Below are 17,866 nucleotides of genomic sequence, written 5' to 3'. Positions count from 1 at the left end.
TGGTGGGACGGGGAAACCCCATCGCCCTACATACGGAAAATCTGCCCCGGTGTCTGGCAAAACTCTATCCAGGTTGTTTATATAGAGGTTGAATAAAAAAGGGGCCAAAATATAACCTTGCCGTACGCCCCTTCCAATGTTGAAATCCCTAGAGATACAAAGATCCTGAGAGTATCTAACATTGGCATTAGTGGCCCTATGCAGATCCTCTAGGAAATTAAAGATGCTGCCCTCAACCCCGATGGCCCTCATGGACTGCCACAGTTTGACCCGGTTGACACAGTGAAACTCGGATGAGAGGTTCATGAAGGTCAAGTAGATCATACCTGGCGAGCAATCGTATACTTACCGAGGATCATGTAAAGATTGAGGTATTGGGCCACAGTTGACCACCCTAGGTGAAATCCATATTGAATATCAGAAATGATCTTGTGCTCCTCTGCCAAGGAAGATAATCTTTCTAATAACACCCCACCCACAACCTTTACCACTGAGTCAAGAAGGGAGATCGGTCTATAACAAAAGGTGCTGTTGCGTCCCCCTTTTAAACACTGGTACGATGGCTGAAGTGGCCCTGGAATCAGGGCAGCCATCCCTGGATGTTGCATTGAGCATAGCCACGAGAACCGGTGCCCAAAAAGTGGGTCCGATTTAAATAGGTCGGGTGGGATGCCCGGCAATCCCAGCCTCAACCTCTTTCTGCTCAGAAAGGGCAGCAGGGATATCAATGGCCCTGTATGACTGGTGGGATTGTTCCGTAGGGCCCTCGAACATAAGCTTAAAATGGGATACCCAATCTTCATCAGTGATGTGGGAGCCTAAGTCACCCTCTGCATCATGCTCAAAAAGCGGTCTACTAACAATACTCCAGAACCGTGAACTGTTCCCAAGGGTGCTCATCTCTAACCACTCCCTTGATGCCTCCTCCTTCAAGGCAACCTTGCGGATGGCCACTGCCTGTTTATATTCATTATGACAGGAACGTATCAGTAGTTGATTTCTCATAGTCACATTCACAGCCTCCCTCAGCTTCCACGCCACCTGAAAGCAAGAGGAATCATACCATCTGGGAGTTGGAGTAATTACCTTGCGTGCCGGAGCACTCAAGAGTTCCCCGACCTTAGTGGTGATAACGTTAAAGGCACTAAGGATGTCCCTCGACAAAGTACCCAGCGAGATACAGAATGTTAACTCAGCAACACAGGAATCTCTTGCCTCACCATAAAAGGCATCAGGGGAGACCGGTGACAATATAAGATGGCTCCTACGTCCGTTGGTCTTAGCGTGCCCGGTAACACCACCCTAGATTTTTCTAGTAGAAGTGGGCCACTCAGTTCCACTCAGAGCAGATTATGGTTATTGTAAACAATTTCCATGATAGTAAACCCACAAAATAAAGACTGGAGGGTAGATTAAATTAAAATGTAATCTATAAAAGAACCACTACATCTCCCTTTAAAAGATGGAACAAGAGCTTTACTATGTGGGGCAGAAAGAGACATTAATGACATTAGATCAAATTCATTGAGTAAGTTATTCAATAGTTCACCCTGAGTAAGGTGCTCGAAATGAAACCCCGCATTCGGGGGCAGCCCAGATCAGCCATACTTGTATACCTCGGATCTCTACAAGGGTGGATGTTAACATCACCCAGCACCATTAGATTATGTGATATGGAACCACAAGGCTGCCTGATGTAGGAACCCAGCAGAGTGATGTTACATTCCCCCTGGGTGCTTGTCACCGCGTTATAAAAGTTAATCAGGCCCATACTAGTAGACCCCCTCTTTAATACCATAGCTTGAAGCCCCAAACTTGAAGATGGGAGGATCTGAATCCGGCAGTCCACTGCCAAAGATATATAAATGACGAGACCATCCTTAGCTCTGCCACATGCCGATGGCGAAGCTGGGATAAAGAAGGCCTTAAATCCCTCCAGAAATAAGTTTCAGTTCACTGACCAAGTCTGTTAAATGTATTATTATTTAAATGGATATTTTTGAAACCTTTGACATGTCTATTTGTCCAAACGTGTGTACATATATGTATATTTTAATTGTTAAAATATACTTGTAAAAGATGATTAATTATATAAGTTAAATATAACATTTATACTAATTTATTAATGATAGGTTATAATTAAACCTTGATATCAACTCACCCAAAACACCTTGAGTTTGTCTGCATATCACTTTTATAAGTATTAATCATTACAATTAATTTAACAATTTTACAATAAAATAATGTATGAAGCTGGGACAAAGAAGGCCTTGAATCCCTCCAGAAATAAGTTTCAGTTCACAGACCAAGTCTATTAAATGTTTTTTTTTACTTAAATGTATGTTTTAAAACATTTTACATGTCTATTTATACAAATGTGTACACATATATGTATATTTTAATTGTTAAAATATACTTGTAAAAGATTATTAATTATATAAATGAAATATAAAATTCATATTAATTTATTAATGATAGCTTATAATTAAACCTTGATATCAACTCACCCCTACCCAAAACAACGTGAGTTTGTCTGCATATCACTTTCATAAATCTTAATCATTAAAATGTATTTAACAATTTTGCAATAAAATAACTTATGAAGTAAGTAATACATAATATTCAAGTATTAAAAATAATACCAGAGTATTAATACACTCCCCTGCCAAAAACCTCTGTTTTTGGGCCGGGGAGTATTTTAATAATTATCTATCAGTAAATCTAAATATCAATTACTTTTCAATTATTTAAATTAATAACTGGGTATTAATACACTACACCACCCAGAATCCCTGTTTCCCATGCATCCCGTCCCAAAAAATAGGTGCCAAAGTCATTTTTGATAATTTAACAAATTAATTTAAATTATTACATTATTAAAATAAATATTAACTAAAGGGAATACATGAGTATTAATGCACTCCTCCACCCAAAACCCCTGTTTTCCATGCATCCCTTCCAAATGGATAGGTGCCTAATCATTTTTCTATAATTAAAAATAATTCTCAAAAATATTTTCTATCACTATAAATAAACTAATTATCAAGAATTAAAATGAATACCTGAGTATTAACACACTCCCCCAATCAAAACTCCTGTTTCCTACACATCCTGTCCCAGTAGATAAGTGCCTAAGCCTTTTTTAGTAATGTTTTTTTTTTTTTAAAAAGCATGTATTAAATTTTCTATCACTATAACTAAATATCAATTAATTCTCAAGTATTAAAATGAATACCTGAGTATTAGTACACTCCCCCACTCAAACCCCCTGTTTCCTATACATCCCATGCAAGATAATAAGTGCAAATCACATTTAATATATTTTAAATTAATACATTAAATTATAAACATATATTTTTTTAAATATTAACAACTAATCTAATTTGTTTAAGTACTCAAGTATTAAAATAAGACCTGAGTATTAATGCAGGAACTAACCCAAAACCTATTTTTTAAGGAACTTTTTATGATATACTTTAAAAACATATATATAAAAACTTGTAAACTAAATAATATTTTATTCACAATAATTACATTTAAAACCTGGGTATGTTTGCCATGCCCTTTAATCAATTTTTCAATATATACTATGTTATCATTAAAAACGATAATAATAATAAAATATTAAAAACCTCCCCAAAAAATAAAAAAAACAAAAATATCACAAATAATCAAACATAAAATCTTACCTCCATTACTTACCTTACAATGCATTGTAATGGCATGTGTTGTAATGGCACATGTGTTGCAATGGCATACGATGTAATATCACCTGCATTGTAAAAGTTGTGTTGTAAGATCGTAATGCCTGCGTTGTAATGGATGTTTGCCTGCAAATAGACACATGACCTGATGAATCATGAACACATCATAGCCGTATTCTGAATTAGATTGTCATGACAGGGAAACATCCTTTACCCTGCATACGTTACTCAGCAGTGCCATTACCCTGCTGTCTTTACACTGCTAAATGTTTTACAATGTAGGGCTGTACACTGCAAACTATTACAACGCATTTTTCATTACAACGCAAGTGTGGAGTTCAAATACTAAATTGCGTTGTAATAGGGAATGCGTCATAATAGTTTCCCGATGTCCAACCCTGAGATGTAAAACATTTTGCAGTCTACAAACTGCACGGTAATGGCACTGCGGAGTAACGCATGCGGGGTAAAGTGCTTGGACAGGGCAGGCACAGAGTGGAGTAACTACAATTTGTGGATTTTTATTTGCACTTTGGCCGTGCAAATTAACAGCAATCAAGGCCAATAGGGGGAGTACAGTATGTATGAAGTATGACAGGCCCATCGGAGATCCTGCCACTCCAACTAACCAAAGACAGTAGTCTGCACAGTCTGTGATCAAGTCTGAGGACTAATCACAACAGTGTTAGTCATGTAATCCATTTGAGCAAATGTAAAATCATTGTATGAGTGAGCCGTTGGAGGTGTCACCACAGATACACAACCAGATTAGATCATGTACACATGTTATTGTTAATTTGTGGAACAATGCTAAAAGTTTGATATGCATGCAAGGAAAGAGGGCATATGTTGCATTCAGCTGTGTGTACAAGTATTAACCATCGCTGCACATTTATGCGCCATGAACCAATGGGACAGCAAAGATGCTGCATGTGAACCACACATTTTTCTGTACTGTTCCTAAAACAGTGGCAGTGTGAACACAATTATGGTATTGTTAAGGATAACACCCTTGCCAAAAAGTGATCTGTTGTCTGGTCTGAGCACACGTTAGTCAATGCTACGCAAGGATCACCATCATGCACCTGATCCATCAGTGAACTATTCTGTATTTCATGTGTGACACATCCAGATGCCCAACTAGTAACATGTGAATTGGCAAAACTGTTGACCATGTCACCGTAAAGAGCATGTTTATGACATTATTCACACACAGTTATGAAAATCAGTCACTACATGGAATTGAAGGTGCCCAACTGTGAATGGTACTGTTTTATGATGAGTGGGCTTAGAAGTGTAACAATGTCAAACACTCATCAACTAAATGCGGTCTGCAAGGATGCCTGTGTTGAGATTGTCCTATCCTGATTTCCAAATGCATGCTTCCACGCTGACTCTGCATTAGTCTGCCCAAGACTGAGTTAGGAGTACAAGCTTTCCTATTGCCTACAGAGGCATGCTTATTTGCCTCAGCATTGAATTGATTTGCTTTATTCCTCATCAAATACACAAGTATTTGATGTGACCGATTTAAGTACCGACAATCTATTCCACATTGTGTGACTGTTCCTGCGAAACTTGTTGATGTTCATAATGTCATTCATCCCTCTGTGACACGTACACATAGGGTGATATGTACAAGGAAGTGGCTGAGAGATATGTTGTCCTTCCTAGCTTAACGCCTCTCTCAGCCACTTCTGAAATGCAATGCTGCACCCTATTTATAAGAATGTGGTACAGCCTTGCATTTCACCCTGCAATGGTGCTCTGTTTAGAAAGTTAGCACCAACACAGGCACACTTGCACCATGGTGCTATGGTGTCTGCATGCAGTGGTGTATTGTTCATGTGTGTGAAGGTGCACCAAAATGCACATACACAATCCTGAATGCCATACTGTCACTTTCATGTATGCTGCTTCATGCAGCACACACGATAGTGAAAAAATGGCATTTTCATTAAAGTTTATTTATGGCCAGGAAGGGACACCTTCCTGTACATGAAGAAAGAATGGCAATTTGAATTTTTTATGTGTGCTGCACAAGGCAACACACATGGAAGGAGACTTATTTGAGGAGATGCAATGCATTAAGTGTCTTAACACTGCCTTGCAAGTAATGTGCACACACCATTGCCAGTAGAAGAAAGTGATGCTGTGGTGGCCATAGGGCCATGTACATATGCCACGCTGTCTTGTGGCGAAACAGTTGATGCCATTGGGAAAAATACCATATGGTGATGGTAGTACATTATGGTTATTTCTCAATAAGGTTGTGTGGTTATTTGTCAATGGTTCATGTCTGAATAACACATCACTTTGCATAGTAATGATCAACAATAGATGTGACATGCTCATTGCAAACAAATTATCATCATATATAACTCTCCCCAATTGAAATTGGCGGATGCAGATCTGGAAACCTTGCACAATATTGTCAGGGCACATAGATGTTTGTGATGTGGTGTGATTGGCTCTATGACATGACTATGATATCATCCATATCATGCATTCTGTGCTTGGACATAGATATGATGTTGTGAATCATATGAGTCTGTTGCAACACCAAGTTAGAAATGGCAATTCTGTCCTCCTGCATTAAGTGATGCGGATGTGCAATACCCTTAACTTGATGCAGCATCATCACACAAGAGGTGATTGTCATGTGATGCACATCCACACTGTACTACAACATACAGGGGCTGAGGCATTTCTTGCATATGTTGACACATTATCCAGCGGTAGGGACAACACGCTCACCTGTGGTTTGTGGGTCCATGAATGCATCCACATCTCCTAGTGTGATCAAGGGTCTTCCTGCTGCTGGAAAAATGTTAAAGTTACAATTAATGTCATTAACATCACATTTTGCAAGATAGCATACATCATTGATAGTTACAAGTGTGTTGCCACGTTACATACATGTTGTGATCTGCTGAGCTGGTCTTAAACACAACACATGTCAAGTTCACACTGGTGCTGTAATGGGCATCCATAACATGATCTGATTGACATAACAGACTATGACCTGTCCCAATTCTACATGGATGTTAAATCTACTCTCACAAACAATAGGCTTTATGTTTGAGGGTCAAATCAGTTATTCAAATATGCACAGGTATGTCACACGCTCAGAACGTTTGGTGACCCATAGTATGTATCTTGTAGAGATTTGCAGCCAGTTGATCATGGGAAGTGTACCCAATTATCAAGGATGTAGGTGTGGCACAGAATATTATGATAGGCAAGCTATTTTGCCAAATGCAATTTAAATGATGTGTGCGTCTATCTTGTGCACAACATAATTTATGTCCTTGGCCTTCATCCTCTGATGTGATATGATGTTGATCATGTACTTACCATCTCGCTTCCCGAAGGTTAGTCCAAGGGGTTCCAATAGGTCCCCCTCATGGCCAACAATGTCCTGCCACTGGTGCTTCCACTGCTGGACAGTCCTGTCCACACCATACATATTCAGCATCTTCTCATGGATGTGCTCCCCTCTCACCATCTGTACCTGTACATCGTACCCCAGTAGGATGTGTCCCCCAGCCTCAACCATCCTGGGCAAGTAAAATTTAACGAGACAGAGGAAGGCCCCCACGGCCCCCTCTAACATCCTGCCCGCTCTACCTTGCCCTAATATACCCCAATACAATATTTCCCCCAGGAAAAAAAAGCCCACAGGCAAACCCTATTAACTACATAACTATCCAAAGATACCCCAGAGAAGTACACCCGACAAAACAATCAGATGGTTGCAATTCACACATAGGGACAGAGACACAGAACTTAACTAGGGCAGTATGGACAGTACACAACACACGGAACTCTCTAATGCACACCAATAACAGCAGAAGCCTTCAAAAACCTCCACAACTTTCAAAACCAGCCCGTTTTTCATTTTGTGATGAAAGTTCACATGCCTAGGGCTGAGCGGAAATATTTCATGTATATATATGTATTTTGCAAGTATTTTTCATCCCGGAAATTGAAAAAATTGCTGCAAAGCGGTTATAGTGGGTTTTTTTATCGCTAATTTATACATGAACAATGTATGTTACATTTCATGCATTTAGTCTGGAATACCAGCACAATATGTATTAGTGGTGTTATCTGTGTGTTGTACTTTTCTGAGGTGTATCTGTTCTGTACATGTGTTAGTGGTCCAGAGCCATTAGGAGGCCTTATTTTCTCACATTGGTGTATGTTCCGGACTGGACAAGTGTTTTCGTAGATCCCTTGCCAGGGTGTCACACATTACGGTTGGCATTGGTGGTATGTGTCGCTACATGTGTGCCTCTAACATCACACATTGCTGTGATGTTTGTACAAGTCTGATGGTCTTGTTACACATATATACTTGATCAACAGGAAGTCACTAATTGTCCATGACATTTGCCAATCTGCATGCAATGCACAGCTATGGCTGCACATTCACATTGGAGCATATGAATATCTGTGGACACAGAGGGGGACATTGATGACAGTCTCCGGTACGGCACTCATGGCTTCATTTTAACTAGATATGCGTATGCTTTGCCTGCATTGCGAGTCATTACATGGTCTCTGCTTGGTGTGCAATGACCATCTCCATTGACAATATTACTTTAAATGCTAGTCAAAACATCTCATGGTGTAGGTCTGTTCTTGTGAACACAACGTCACATGAAAAGACATGCAAGGCAGCAATGAGCTAATGTTATCTTGTATGTTACACTATGTATTGGAGGTACAGTTAACATTGTAAGTTAGTTGTGTTGTTGTCTATAAACATATCATTAGCACCCAATGGACTACAATATCCTACAGACACAGATCAGATGATGCGTACTTAGATGTGTGTAACAGATAGCACGAGGCAGCTGTACCCTCAGATTTAGGCATAGCTCTACATGACACACTGAGCCATGATGAAGCATGTTGCACACCAAGCTGCACATGTGAACATGTCATTGTTACTTTGTAATGTCAAGGCTGCACTTTGTATGTCACAGTCCTTGCAAAAGCAAAAGTGACAATGCCTGTCAGCACGAGCAGTCCACCAGTCCTGCGAATCATACTGTGCCTTTTTATTAGACCCTGGTGTCTAGACACAGATACGGCTGAGTTACAGCACAGTGACAGAGGTGACATTGTCTGCATTGTACGCCATCTAGTGGTCCCATTTCCTTTGAGTTATTGCATGAGCAATGAACATTACCTGATGTCTAGTCTTGTCATGTTCTTGTTTTAACATCACTAACATGTAAAGTATGCATGTTGCAACTTGTTGTGATCATAATTGAAGTATGGTACTGGTCATGTATAAATCTTAGTGTGCATTGCAGGACACACACCATGAGTACACTGATGTTGCAGGGTAGACATCTGATCTCTTTGAAGGTGCTCTCCTCATATGTAAGCAAGATTATGTTGCGCAGACTGTCAATGTCGAGGCGGAGGCCCATCTGCTCTGCTGGGCTTATGATGCCCGGGGACATGTATTGAGGCAAATTGGAGTGTCCACTCCCATCCCCTGCATCAGTATTTTGGATCCCATAGTTTGCATTCCATGCTGTACCCTGTATTTGATTATCTGTACTCACAAAGGATTATGCTTGCTTAGTCAGTGAGTCAGAGAGAGTGCTGTATTTTGACGCCTGCTGTAGTATTGAGTTGTTAGTAATGGTTGTGAGTGAGAGAGAGGAGGACCAGGGGTTGTATCAGCCGTTAATCCATGAAAAAGCCTGCTTGTGCATGACATTTTTGAATGGACCACATGGTCCATGTCATCTGCTTGCAGATGTTGCCATTTAAGAGACTAACATATGTTGCATCCTATCATAAACACATATTGGTGATCACTTTGTTATATATCATATTCACATGGATGATTGATGTTAGGTCCACTGCTATATGTGATAGGTGTGTTGCACAAATTATGATGTAACTTTCACTTGAGAAATATGTGTACTTGTGAAGTGATAAAACAAGCATACAGTTCTTTGGTGTGGTGATATTTTATTTTACAATGTTTATATTTTTGGGAGGAATATAAATGTGATGTGATATTTGGTCCTGTGATTAGGTAAACAAATTGGAGATTATTTGTACTCTTCTTGCTGTTCCAGCAGCAGAAGTTGGTGTGTGTCTCTCTTTTGCCTCTTCATCCTGGCAATCAGATGGGTAGTCCTGTTCCTCCTGGTCTTTATCCAATGATGTGTTTTGTGTACACATATATAAGTTCAGGACTGTTCAGGAGTCAGCCCCCGATACATTTAGGCACTGGAACCTGGATTTTAAGACTCCAAATGTCCACTCAACTATGGCTCTTGTGTATCCCAGTGCAACGTTCTAGTCTCTCTGGGGCTGTATGTGTGTCACTCTGACTGAGGGGCATCATCAGCCATAGCGTGAGTGCATATCCTTGATCACCTGAAACAGATTGAAGAGATATGTGGCCATTAGTACATGTGCCTGATGTGCTTGCATAGAGTTTTCATAGGTTTGTGTGCACTGTGCAAGTTTGTACTTTCTTGTTTGCCATGTTGATTTTCCTACACTTAACCAGCATCATTGAAATTGACTTGCCTATATTTGACAGACTACAGATCACCATGTTGTCATTGTCCGTGTCCTGTATATCGACTTTATGTTGTGACTCAGGATGTATGGGTCAATGTAAAAGGACATGGAAGTTTCTTTACAGGCAGATTGAACCAACCTGACGTCTTCTGTGCACATATTGTTGAGGGTGCACCATTGGCACATGTGCCATATTAGGCATCAACCTTGAGTTTTTGATGACTACTATGTTGGGACATCATCAGGGTACCTCATTGTTAGTCATAGTACTGAGTGTGTCTGAGAGTCTAAATCTTGTCTGCTAAAGATTGGAGTCATTGGGTGCTCTTTACATCAACCTTGCCACAAATGTGAGAAGGAGTCTAGTTGACAGTGGCACTGCTACATAGTGCACTTGACTTACTGGGACAATTATTTACCACATACATATACACTGATGTACTTGTGCATGGTTTGACTTAGACTCTGCATGAATGCATGTTGTGGTACGACATGTCAATGTACACATCTGTGTGACTGTTCCCAAACAACACATATTCCTATTTTGGATTTTGGCCATCATATTGCTACACCTCAACAGGGGAGACATGTGTGTACACCATGGTTGAGATTGTGATTTGGATAGTTTGTATGCTCTTCCTGTGCATGCTCCATTCAGTAACAACACAGACTGATGTAGGAAACAACTTTTGTTTTTATTTGTAGTCAGTTGTTGCTCCCTTTATTCAGCATTACTTGAAGAGCCATGATGCATGTACGCCCACCACATGGAGCATGGCTGACTGTTTTTGCATGTCAGTCAATTGTGCACTTTCACAAGTGAGAGCAGGGTAATCTGTCATCTATTTGTACAGATTGTGCTTGTGTTGTATTCAACATGTATGTGGCACAGCAGCATCATATGTACTGCATTGGATAATTGAAGTATGTGTCTGATGAGTTCTGCAAAGTCCATATTTCAAGAATACCATAGTGGTTTGTGTACTATGTTCATGTCTCTTCCCTTGTTGGTCTGTGAGCTCAGTCTTGTTTGATTTGCAGTGTGTTGTTGTGTGCATTGTTTGGACCTGTTCCAAGGTATGTCATATTACATTTGCTACCTGTGCATTGCCTCATATTCGAGCTACGTGCTTGTGTACTTGAAGTGTGTGGTGTGTTCAGTTTGTACCTACCAAAGAGCAGTCCCTTACCACAAGTGTCATTCTCAAACTGCTAGTTGATGAGCGATTGGCAAAATATGTATGAGTTATGCACACTCCCTGGGAACTTAGCAACAACATTGATGAACAGGCCCAGGTGGTCCATGATTGCCTAGATGTTAATGAAGTGTGTGTGCTTCCTATTCCTGTATATGTGTGCAGTGTCTGCAGGAGGCACAAGTAGGACATGGGTGCAGTCAATTGCTTCCAACACATGCCAAAATACAGCAATGTCATAGAAGCCTTCTTTGATCTCCAGTTGTTCCTGTGCAGTGTTGGGGAAGTGTAGATGCTATGGCATCAGGCTGATGATGGCTTCCAAGACTTTGGGTAGGAACCTGGAGAAAGATGACTGTGAGACTCCACAACTCTGGCAGTGGTTGATTGGAAGGTACCAGAGGCCAACATGTGCAGCACTGCAATTAGCTTTGTCTGTGGAGGGATGTTTGTGCACCACTGATATGGTGCCTGCAGTCTTTGAGCTATCTGTGTGAGTATGCGTAAGATGCAGGTCCTCTTGAACCTGTAGCATTCTATCATGTCCTCTGGCCGGAGATCTATCAGCGTGATGTGCTGGCAGTAGACTAAGTATGGGCGAAATTTGCGATTTCGCGTACCGTGCGAATGCAAATTCGTGTTTCGCATAATCTGTGAATTTGTGCGAATTTGCGGGGGGTTTTTTTGCGTGTTCGCGGGGCGCTTCGCGCCGACCTTGAAGTTACCCATATGAATCGTACATGGGCACGGCCATCTTGTTTGCATTGCGTATTTCCGTTTCTGGGCGCTAGTGCATTCTCGCTTTGTATGCGGGGCGCGATTACGTGGTCACAACGTTTTTGCGTGCTTGCGGGGGAAACTTACCCATGCGGTCCTCAATGGGCGCGGCCATCTTGTTTTTCATTCATTGCTATGGTTCTGGGCATGCTTTTTCAATCCTCCCCTAATCTTTGCAATCCTTTGTTTCTTTGAACTTATTTTTATCTTTTTTACTCATTATCTATCCCTCTCTTTTTCTACATCTATATTTTGTGTTTTTTTCTACTTTTTGTTAATTTAAAACTACTTTTTTTTAACTCTTTTCTTTTCTTTACTTTTTCCCTATTCTTTCAGCTGTCCAGGACCTTGGCAAAGGGAGCCGGGAGGAGCGATTAAGGGGGGAGGATGTATCGGCCAGGGAGATCTTCAGCGCGGTGGAGGTGGGCGCACTGATTTTTTATGTTCAGCGCCACCTCCCGAAGACCGTGGCAGCAGGGGGCAGGCCCGGTTCAGGGTATGGCCTCCGGTAGCGTCGCCAGCTGTGGGATAAGGTGTGCCGGGCCATGCGTAGGGGGTTTGGCGCACCGACAATCAAGCGACGCACCGCTGGTCGGACGTCCTGGACCGGGAGCAGGACCTGCTCCACCTGCTAAGCGTGGAGATCCCTGGCCTTGGTGAGTAGCTATTTAAGAACTACTTTGTTTTCTTCTGCTCTGTGCTATATTTGTAATATATGTTTTTCCCGAAGAGCGAGAATGCTGCCGATGCGATTACATTGCAGGTAAATTAATATTTAAATAGCTTCTGTGATTGCAGGTGCTCGCCTGCTCAGTGGTGTTGCTACTATGCTTACTTGTTTGCAACTTTGTGCTCATTTGAGCAGAACTGAGTAATGTTAGAGAGACTAGAGACTCAAGTCTAGTCCTTCCTTTGTACTCCTGCTGCCACTAAGAAGAGATAGTGTTGGATTGATAGGTTGAGTATTTTATGACTTGTTATTTAGTAGTAGGAAATTTTGTAGTGGTCTGCAATCATGATGACGGACTGTGTCTGTCACGTCGCGTGCTGCTGAGTGCTGGGAGTCGTAGTAGAACCTTTGTTGTTGGTTTAGTTAGTGATTTACATAACTTTCCAAGTAGACGGTCTGCGAATCCAGCAATAATGTACTATCTATCCTAGTTGACCGGATCAGATAGGTCAATCAATACATATAGTGCAACAATTGTTGGTAGTGTGTTTCCCCAAGATAATTTTAGATTGTGGTGAAAGAAATCAAATATTTTAAAAAAACAATCATCCATGTTTGTGTTTATTTCATGATCATCAGCACCTCCCAGGGGCAAGAAGACCACCACACCTGAGACTCCGGCGGAACAAGGTGGGCAGGATCGGTCCTCTGCAGGCTCTTCTGCTGGCCCCAGTAAGTTGTTCTGTTGTTAATATTAATAATTATACTTCCCTAACTTTTACAGCTCCTATTCATTCCAAACTGTTTGCTAATTCTATTTTTTACAAAATAGTCTTTGATATTCTTGTAGACTGTTTCTACATTCTTATCCTGCCTCTACCAACACTCTCTGTGCTACTACTATTTACTATTATTATGAGTCAGTCTGTGTAGGTAGCTAAGCTTGCCCAGTCGGCAAACAGTGTTAAACAAAACTCTGATCGAGCAATAGCTCTAGAGGCACTGAGTGCAGTCCTCTGGGTTGCCCTTTCTGTCTATTACAGTCTTCTTAATGTTAGTGCTTTTGACAATTTCCAACAACAAAATGTCGATGTCGACCAAGAATAGGCTAGTAGTTGGCTTTTTGATTTGATAGTAGCACTTACCATACCTCTAGTAGGGACTATTCTGCACATACAGAAGTATGGACAAGAGAAATAGGACATTGTTGATGATAGGTGCAGTTCGACTTTCCACATACCTCAGTTAGAACAGAAGTTAAACCCCCAATCCCCTGACTGACTATCTAATGTGTCTGACCAATGATTATACGACCCAGAAGAACAGAAGAAGAAAACTACCGAGTCCCGACCTATCAGAGTCACGGAAGCATGCTTGCAAAGTGCAGTAGTGCAACTGCAAACCCTTCCGCTCACTCACTCGTGAACAAAAAGCACACAGTGTTTTTTAGTTTTAAAGTTTTATTTTCAAAAAAGAAATAAAAAAAACAATTTCTTTATTTTTATTAGCGCAGTATTCCCAGGGAGCAGTGGTGATAGATGACGTTAAAGTTTAAACACCGGGGGCGTGGCCAAGATGGCGGCGGTGTAGGACGTGTCCCTCTGTCCCTCCCGCACCACCTGGCAAATAGCTTTGTTATCGCCCTACCTGGTGTCCAACAGCGCTGCCACGGGGGCGGCCGGCGGTTCCCACTTTGCGCTGGTGCTGGCGGTGCCGATATTTTGGGGCAGGCCGTTGGAGATCCGCCCTTGTTTGCTGCAGTGGCCTCGGCGTCCCCTGGGCCGGACCCGCCGCATGGTGTGCTGTGCTGCGGCCTGCGAGCGGCCGGTGGAGCGGTGTGCCTCAAGCTAGCGGAAGCTGGCACTTGCCTGCATGACCGGGGCTGGCGGCGATTGCTGGGCCTGAGACGACGTAAGCCCGGCCTTGACCAGCGGTTGGCCCCGGTGTCCCTGGTGCGGGCTGGGTGCCCCGGTGGAGTGTGAGCCGGCCAGGCAGAGCTGGAGGCGACGGACGCTGCCAGAGGTGAGGGGCGGCTCCTTGGCGGCTAGGCGGTCGGTCCGCAACTCGGTGGATGTGGGAGCACCGTGTTAGAACCTGGCAGCGGGGGGCAGCGGAGAGCGCTGGCAAGCGAGGCCCCCCCGGCAGCGGGCCTGAGCAGTGCTCCTTGAGGTGAGGCGGAGCGGAGGTATAGCCGCACAGGGCCTTGAGGGTCAGTCCGCGGCTCGGCGGACGTGGTGGGGCCCAGCGAGCGGGGTTCACTGGTGCAGGCTCCGAGAGTGCTGACAGGCGAGGGACCCCCCCACGACGACCATCTGAGCAGGGAGATCGACTGCCTTTGGTGTCCAGCGGTGCAGCCGGCGGGCAGCTTACTGAGGCCCTGGTGGGATCTGGCCTACTTCCTCCCTTGCTGCGGTGACGGCCTGGGAGTGGGCCTCGGTCCTGGTGGCAACGTGGGGCTCCCCGGCGGATGCTGGCGGGAGCTGCCCGTGAGGTGGGCGATGGGGTTAACGCCCCTGCTAGGCTTGACTGTGGCTCGCTGGGCCCGATGCTAGGAGGTGGCAGGCTTAGAGCACGACGTTTCGGTCTGGGGTTCAGCGGGCAAGGAGAGTGCCGGACTGAGTGGGCCTTGTTGGGGCCCCCCTTCTTTGCTCCCTCTGGGGGTGCCTTGAGAGTAGCACCGCGGAGTTGGTGGAAGGCCTTAGTTCGACCCGCATTGTGGCAGGCAGCGCTCTGGGATCTGGGTGCTGGTGTGCCCCCCTGTTGGTTGTTCCACGGCCGGAGGAGGTATCAGGACCTGCTTGGGACTTGCCTGCCTGGCTATCGAAGTGTGGTGGAGCGGCGGGGCGAGTCCTGCGGAGTGGCCCGGAGTAAGGCGAGAGTCCAGAGGCGGGGGGGGCGGTGACCGGACATCCGACTGTCGACGGGTGCCTTTCCTTGTGCGGCTTGTGAGTGGGCTGTGGGCCCGTAGTGGCGCTACTATGGCTACCAACAGGGGCAAGAAAGACAAGGCACCTAAAGACTCATTGTTGAAGCTGGGGAGTCGGGTCTCCTCGCAATCGGATGGCCCGTCGGCACACATGGAGGATATGGAGGCACCGGCTTGTGGAAAATGATATTTTGCCTGACCAAATAATGTCCACTACATATACCCTATGTTACATTCATGTGCATGTCACCCATGCATATTTCTCGTAGTGGCCTGAATCACTAGGCCTCTGCAAACATGTCCTGCAAGTCAAGTCATCAAAGTCTCCCAAACGTTAAGCTAAAATAAAGGCCCATGTATTTTGCATTTTGCATTGTGCATTTTGAAATAAATATCGTACTGAGCCCTTTATTTTATTGTGGTTGAACCACTTTCTGAACTTCTGCCAAGACAGTGTTATGAATAACAGTTATCTGTTTTGCTGTACAGAGTGGCATCCCTGCCCGGTGAGGAAATGTAAACAGAACCCGTTCGCGACAGATAAGGCCTAGCTCTCTGTCTCAGCCCCCATGCAATGAACGGAGAAATATATGCTTTTCTGATTCTTAGTGGTGAACAACCTTTTGCTTCAGACAATACATCCCCTATCATATCAGATTGTACAAGATGTGCTTTTCGCCCTGACACAAGAGATGTCTCTGCTAGGCCGAAAGTCAGCTCTCCTCCCAGTTACACGTCAATTGCACGCCATGCTCAAAGTTGCACAATTAGGGCAGAGTTCCAGCTGGTCATGCAAACCCCTCCCCTAAGTACCCACCCACCTATGACATCTACCTATCATCTACCTATGACTCATCAAGTGTACGCCCACATGCTCTTATCTCTTTCTTTCTTGCTCTGCCTGGAGCGCTCTTCCCTATGTACAAGGAGTAAAATATATATATGCTGTTCATTGTTATTAAATGTTAGATTACTCTTCCTGAACCTCAGTGGTGATGGAACATATTCTCCCTTTGACTCGAGTTATTGGAATAAAGCCCATTTTAACTTGGACACCACGGATCCTGTCTCTCATTTGATGCATGATATTTTGTTGATGCCTAGAAATTCTGCCAGGGTAATATTTTATTTACCACATTAATTGGCGCCCTTGAACAGGGACATGTCCCTTTCCCCACTCGCCGGAGTTTGTAGGTCTAGTCTTTGCCCCCTTCCACAGCCGTGACGGACTTTAAAGTGTACACGCCATTGGGATTACCCGCTATTCCCTCAGGCCCAGGAGGAGGACGGACTGCGACCAGGCATCCATGTGAGGCGGTGAGGAAAGCGGATCGTCTCAACCCAGAGCCCAGCCCGTGAGAGAGCAAGGTCCGAGGTCTCCAGAGGTCCACCTGTTCCAAGGTGCATGCGTAGAAGTCCGAGGCCTTCAAGTTTCAAGATTCTGCTTCCCGGTGAGTACCACTATGGGGAATGCATCAAGATTAACGTGTCCATGGTAAACGTGGGTGCGGTAAAGACGTGTCTCATTCACGTGAGACCGGTAAAGTACGGGCCCACGATTAAACGTGGGAAGGGTCAAGACGTGTCTCATTTCTGAGACCGGTATGGTTGTACTGTATTTCAGTGCATAAAGTTTTTCAAGTACATGTTTAGCTCTCTGTATCAGTTTAGGTTGTAACTGTTTTAGTGTTTAATATTTGTTTGTGTGTGAATGATTGTTGATTGTTTCAGTCTATTTTTGTGAATATTGGTTTCAAACATGCCACTGTTTTCAAAGTTACGTCAGATAGGGACCAGAAAAGGTATACTAGAAGAACCAGTTAACATCCCGCCTAGAGACACACCTGGTCATTATATGTATAATAAGCATGGATTAGACGCCATTTTGTTTTTAGATTTATGGGTAGACTACACCAAGGACCTGGAGGAAAAGTATAGATGGCCAATCTCGGGTACATGGGATCCTGAATGTATTATGAGGGTGGAGGAAGCGCTATGGAAAAAGAAGTCAAGACCCTCTCAGAAAGAT

The sequence above is a fragment of the Lissotriton helveticus genome, chromosome 1_1 (genome assembly GCF_964261635.1).
Source record: "Lissotriton helveticus chromosome 1_1, aLisHel1.1, whole genome shotgun sequence".
NCBI lineage: Eukaryota > Metazoa > Chordata > Amphibia > Caudata > Salamandridae > Lissotriton > Lissotriton helveticus.
This window is presented reverse-complemented; position numbering follows the sequence as displayed.